We start from the raw sequence: 6,523 nt of genomic DNA, 5'->3' as shown, positions 1-6,523 counted from the left end.
GGATGTTACGACGACCTTCTTAAATGGAGATTTAGAGGAAGAAATCTACATGGAACAACCTGAAGGTTTTGTGGTTCCAGTTAAAGAAACGAAGGTATGTAGACTTGTTAAGTCCCTTTACGGACTAAAACAAGCATCCAAACAATGGCATGCGAAATTTGACCAAACAATATTTTCAAATAGTTTTAAGATAAATGAATGTGATAAATGTGTGTACATTAAAAAATGTTCCAAATCACATAGTCATTGTTTGCTTATATGTGGATGATATGATGATAATGAGTAATAAAGGACTTGGGAGTTGCTGATTTAATTTTGGGGATTAAGATCCATAAGATTCCTCAATGTCTGGCATTGTCACAATCTCATTATATTAAGATAGTACTTGGAAAATTCAAGCACTTAGAGTTTAAAGTTGCAAAGACTCAAATTGACGTGAATCTTGCATTAGCAAAGAACAAAGGCCAAAGCATATCACAATTGGATTATGCTCGTGTGTTGGGATGCTTAATGTATATCATGAATTGTACACGACCAGATATAGCTTGTGCTATAAGTAAATTGAGTCGAGCAATCCAGGTCAATCTCATTAGATGGCAATGAAACAAGTTTTGGGATATCTAGAACATAGCCAGGACTTTGCTTTGTACAACAGTAAATATCATGCAGTGATTGAGGGATACTGTGATGCAAATTGGATCACCAATTCAACTGATTCTAAGTCTACAAGTGGATATGTATTCACTATTGGTGGAGGAGCGATATCTTGGAAGTCGACCAAATAAACTTGTATTGCCCGCTTTAAAATGGAGGCTGAATTTATAGCCTTAGATAAAGTCGGTGAAAAAGCTGAATGCCTCTGAAATTTCTTGGAAGACATTCCATTTTGGCCTAAACCGTTGGCACCAATATGTATATATTGCGATAGTCAAACGACAATTGGAAGGGCTGGAAGCATTATGTATAACGGCAAATCTCGTCATATACGATGAAGACATAAAACCGTTAGGCAATTACTCTCTAGAGGAATTATCAGAATTAACTACGTAAAGTCAAGTGATAATGTGTCGGATCCACTTACAAAAAGCCTAACTAGAGAGTTAGTTGGCAAATCATCGAGGGGAATAGGACTATGGCCGAGAACAAGTCATTGTGGCGGTAACTCTATCTAGAAGACTAGAGATCCCAAGATCTAGGTTCAAGGAGATCAAACAAAGTCATTAATAATAGTTCAACATTGTCAACTAAAATTTTGGTCCATTCTTGCGATGAGACAATGTTCAATACCAAGGATAAAGCATTAAGGCATTTTAATGATTTCTAAATTTGATACGGGGTATATCAAATAGTGTATCTACAGGATGACACGTTTAGGAATCACCTGAAGTGAGAAGTGTTAGCCGCTTCAAGGAGAATTTTGTAAGGCCATTTCTCTACGCACTTATGAAACCAGGCGTTGTTCATGGCTGAACGAACACAAAAATGAGAACCAAAGATGGTTACGGGTTGATTGTGTGACTTATGGTTGTCTAGGTATACAACAAGGTTCGACAGTTCAAAGATATCAAATCTACCGATTGACTGAGTATATCCGACATACTTATCCAGATGCGATTAATTCTTGTTTGTAAATCACACATTTTTTCATGCATATTTTTGTGATATAGTCATTCCCCATTCATGTAGGGGATTTTGGGTTTTTTTTAAGCTTAATGTAGCTTAAAAGAGAGTGAATGAGAAATTGAGGGAAAATGATATTTTTAAGTTTCCCTCCTTGATAAAGGGACATTGTCCCATATTGGAAAAGGAAAAGGTTTTTGATGGGTATATATACAATTGCTCTTCTTCTAGCTCTTAAAGAGTTAAGAAAAAGACAAGCCTCGCGCCGTTATTCGGCTTGGACTTCAGATTCAGATTTGAATTTGGTCAAATGATTGATTGATTAATTTTTTGGACTAAATTTATTTGTTGATAGTAAATATTAACATAATATTATTAAATATCCATTTTTTGTAAACGAAAAATTAATATTAAATCCAATGGAAAATTAAGTGTCCGTTTCCGTTTTTGTAACAGAAAATTAAGTTTCTTTCGCATTATGAATTCCCGGTTTATTGTTGCGTAATAGCCATTTATGTTATGGCCGTTTTATATAAACAGCCCTTCTGAAGAACTGCACCTCTTCAATTTGAGCCCAACATATTGGCTATAAATACCAGTCCATTCTCTCAGATTTTCCATACGAATTTCTGAATTCTCTTCCTTTCTTATGCATTGTTTTAACTACAAAGAGAGTAACAATAAGTGTAATTTGCTAACGATCTTTGTGTTCGCTAAAAAACTAGAGTTTGAAGTACCGCTACACCAGTGTGTAATTCGTTCTATCATAGGAGAAAATAATCCACAACCTTGGGTACTAGGAGGGGATTAAGTTCCTTAAGGAAATACTGTGAATTCAGTGGGCTAGAATTAAATTCTGTTTGTTTTACATTTCTGTTTATATGTTATTTTATCTTCTCCAGAATTATTTTACAAATACAGTGTACTAACAAATATTTCTTAGGCCACCCTCTACCTCTTCTTATTCCCTCCACAACCAGCCGCTCACACCTCCTTACCAGAGCATATGGGCTTCTCTTTTGTACATGCTCGAACCATCACAAACGCCACTACTAATCAGTGAGTATAGCACTTCATGATATTTCAGAAATACAACACAAAAATTCAAGTCACAAATAGCAGCACTACTTAACAAAACAGACAATAGAAATGTCTCATCTCATCTTCATTCCTAAATCTCGCCCAAATTATAAGTTAAAAAGCCTTAAGACAACTATAGTCACAAGAATTATTTGTTTAGAATTCCAAACTAGTTTCTCCCCCTACGCTTATTTCTATTCCAAACATCAATCAATGTACAAAAATAATTGCAGGCTAATACAAAGCATACACGTTCTAAACACACAAATTCATATTTAGAATCACATTTATAAAGTCACAAATAATAGTTGAGGCTCATATATAGTTTTCTATCAACACAATAATTAAAAAAACTAATACTAAAACACTCAGTTCAAATATTACAACTCTGGAGAAGAACTGAAGCTCCAAACTGTTAGAAAATTTGGGAGAGCAAGACAATACAAATGAACACTTGAAACTCACAAATAAGAAAGTGGAGGAAAGGATGATTTCTATTCAACTTGACTTGCTTCAGTTGACTTGCAATACATGGCCAGTTATAGGAGAAATATTTCATGTATTTAGCCTACACTACATGCAAATATAATAACTAAGCCCACACCCCACACCTTTCAAGGTACATGGATGACACTACTAGACATTGTACTTTTCAATGTACATCAATGTGTTCATACTCTAATAGATATACTAACTTAATATTCTAGTTCATGAACTAATCTAAACAAGTTTATATTGTTCACATTTTAACATCCCCCCTTAAACTTATTTCATCACTCCAAGAGCCTTTCTTAGCTTTTGAAAAAGCTCAATCTTCAGCGGCTTAGTAAAAATATCCGCAACAATAATAAAATAAATTGTTTGCAAACGAGCAACCGATGCAAATACCTCATCATTGTCAATACCGATATTTTGCTTGTATCCCTTGGTAGCCAATCTTGCATTGTACCTTTCCACCTTACTCTTGGAATTTTTCTTTAATGTGTACACCCATTTGACACCAATGGTGCTTTTGCCTTTTGGAAGTATGGTTAATTCTCAAGTATCATTCTTGTTGATTGCCTTGATTTCTTCATCCATGACATTTCTCCATTTGGCATTTTGGGTAGCATCTTCATAAGTAAAAGGCTCATATCCACCAACAAACAAAAGTGAGTCAAATCATATGAATCTTTTCTTACCACTTCAGTATTTTTATACAACTCATGGAAACTTTTAGTTTTCTCAGGCACTTCACTTGAAGACTTGAACTTGACTCATTTTCTTCTTAAACTTGTGGTGGAGTTTTAAACGTGGTGTGATAAGCTGCTCCGCAACGCTTTCATCATCATCTTCATCAAAGAAATGACTAAAAAAGTAATCTTGCTCTTTAGTTTTTCATTCCCAAGCATTATATTCATCAAACTCAATATCTCTGCTTATGTTGACCTTGCCATTTCTTGGGTTATATAATTTATAACCTTTAGAACTTTGATCATAGCCAATGAAAACATACCTCTCACTTTTATCATCAAGTTTGGACCTCTTCTCATCTGGCACATGAGCATAATCAATGCTCCAAAAACTTGCAAATGAGCAACTTTTGGCTTGAAACCACTCCGAACTCCTTACGGGTATTTTCCTCTATAGTTTTCCCTTTCCTTTATAAATTGAAATAATTATGTCACAGACAAAATTCCAGCATTTTGCCTTCGTAGTCATTTGGCACTTGTTTCAAATAGTTAGTTTGTAGCAATAAAACCTCTCCAAAAGTTTACCAACTATCACAAATGCTACTACTAATCAGTGAATATAGCACTTCATGATATTGAAGAAATACACCAGAAAATTTCAAGTCACAAACATCAGCACTACTTCACAAAACAGACAATAGAAATGTCCCATCTCATCTTCGTTCCTAAATCTCGCCCATATTACAAGTTAACAAGCCTTAAGACAACTATAGTTACAAGAATTACTCCTCTAGCATTCCAAACTAGTTTATCCCCTACACTTATTTCTTGTTCAGACATCAATCAATGTACAAAAATAATTACAGGCTAATAAAAAGCATACATGTTTTTATGTAACGACTCGATCGATCGTTTTGAGAGTAAGAGCCTTGATCCCCTATTTATTGCTTCATCGGTTTCATTTTTATGGTTACTCGACTTGCCGGGGTGCTTGGTGATGGGTTCCGAAGAGTTTCGAAGTGGGATGGGACACATAGTCCCTAAATTTGAAGTTTTAGCTATAAGAGTTGGTTGTAGTTTAACTTGTGTGAAGACGACTCCGGAATAAAGTTTCGTCAGCTTTAATAGTTCCGTATTGTGATTTTGGTCTTTGGAGCACGTCCGGATATTTATTTTGAGGCACGAAGGTCATCTCAGCGTTATTTAGCGAAAGTTAGAAAGTTGGAAGATTTTTGGAAAGTTTGACCGGGAGTGAAATTTTTGATATCGGGGTCGGATTCCGATTTTGGAAGTTAGAATAAGTCCGTAATGTTAAATGCGACTTTTGTTCAAAATTTGAGGTCAATCGGACATGATTTGTTAGGTTTCGGCATCGTTTGTAGAAGTTGGAATGTTCTTAGTTTCAATAGGCTTGAATTGGGATGCGATTCGTGTTTTTGGTGTTGTTTGATGTGATTTGAAGACTCGACTAGGTACATATGATCTTTTAGGACTTGTTGGTATTCGGACAGGGTCACGGGCGCTCCGTGTCTGATTCGGATTGAATCCAGAACAAAAATTGGACTTGGTGCATTGCTGAAGCATTGCTACTTCTGGTGCAATCATACTTGTGCATTTTGGGTCGCAGGTGCGGCGCCGCAAGAGTGGCCCTCGAGCCATAGAAGAAAATTTAGGCAGGATCAGCTGGGACCGCATGTGCCACAGAAGCGGGCACACTGTGGTCATCACTTGTTTTAAAAGTAAATTCTGCATTCCAAGGCCTCAAAAACCTCTTTTGGCATCACCTTGATTTGCATGCACAGTCCGAGGGCATAGCCGGAAAGCTATTATGTGAAAATCTATGAAAAATGATGAATTTTAACTTTAAAATGGATTTAAGCTGACTTCGGTCAACATTTTGGGTAAACGGACCCGGACCCGGACCCGTGATTTGATGGTCCCGGAGGGTCCGTAGGAAAATATGAGACTTAGGCGTATGCCTGGAATCGAATTCCGAGGTCCCAAGCCCGTGAAATGAATTTTTAAAAAAATTTATTTTCTGGAATTATTTATGAGTTTTGGAAATGAAATGAGTTTAAAACTCAATGGTATTGGACCTGTATTTTGGTTCTGGCACCCGGTACAAGTCTTATATGTGATTTAAGATAAGCCTTTGAAATTTGGTAAGAAACAGATTTGAAATGACGTGAATCAGATCGTTTTGAGAAACAAATTGGAGAATTTGAAGTTCTTAAGAAATTTCACGATTTTGATGCTAAATTCATAGTTGTTGATGTTATTTTAGTGATTTGAATGCATGAGCAAGTCCGTATGATGTTTTTAGATTGGTTTGCATATTTGGTTTGGAGCCCCGAGGGCTCGGGTGAGTTTTGGATAGGCCACGGGGTAGATTTTGGACTTGAAAAATTGCAGCTTTTCAGTTGTTTCAGTGCAGGACTAAAGGCTTCGCATTTGCGAAGCCTGGCTCGCAAATGTGAGGGCCATGTCGCAATTGCAAAATGTAGCCCAGGCCAGCCTACCTCGCAATTGCGAGGATTCTATCGCAAATGCGATCCCCCTTGTCTTATCCAGTCATCGTAAATGCGACAAGTTGTTCGTAATTCCCAAACGTCTTCGCAAATGCGAACTTAGCAGAAGTCTGGGTTCGCAAT

Source organism: Nicotiana sylvestris, chromosome 8 (genome assembly GCF_000393655.2).
Source record: "Nicotiana sylvestris chromosome 8, ASM39365v2, whole genome shotgun sequence".
NCBI classification, from domain to species: Eukaryota; Viridiplantae; Streptophyta; class Magnoliopsida; order Solanales; family Solanaceae; genus Nicotiana; species Nicotiana sylvestris.
The sequence above is the reverse complement of the archived record's forward strand: the minus strand, read 5'-3'. Positions refer to the sequence as shown.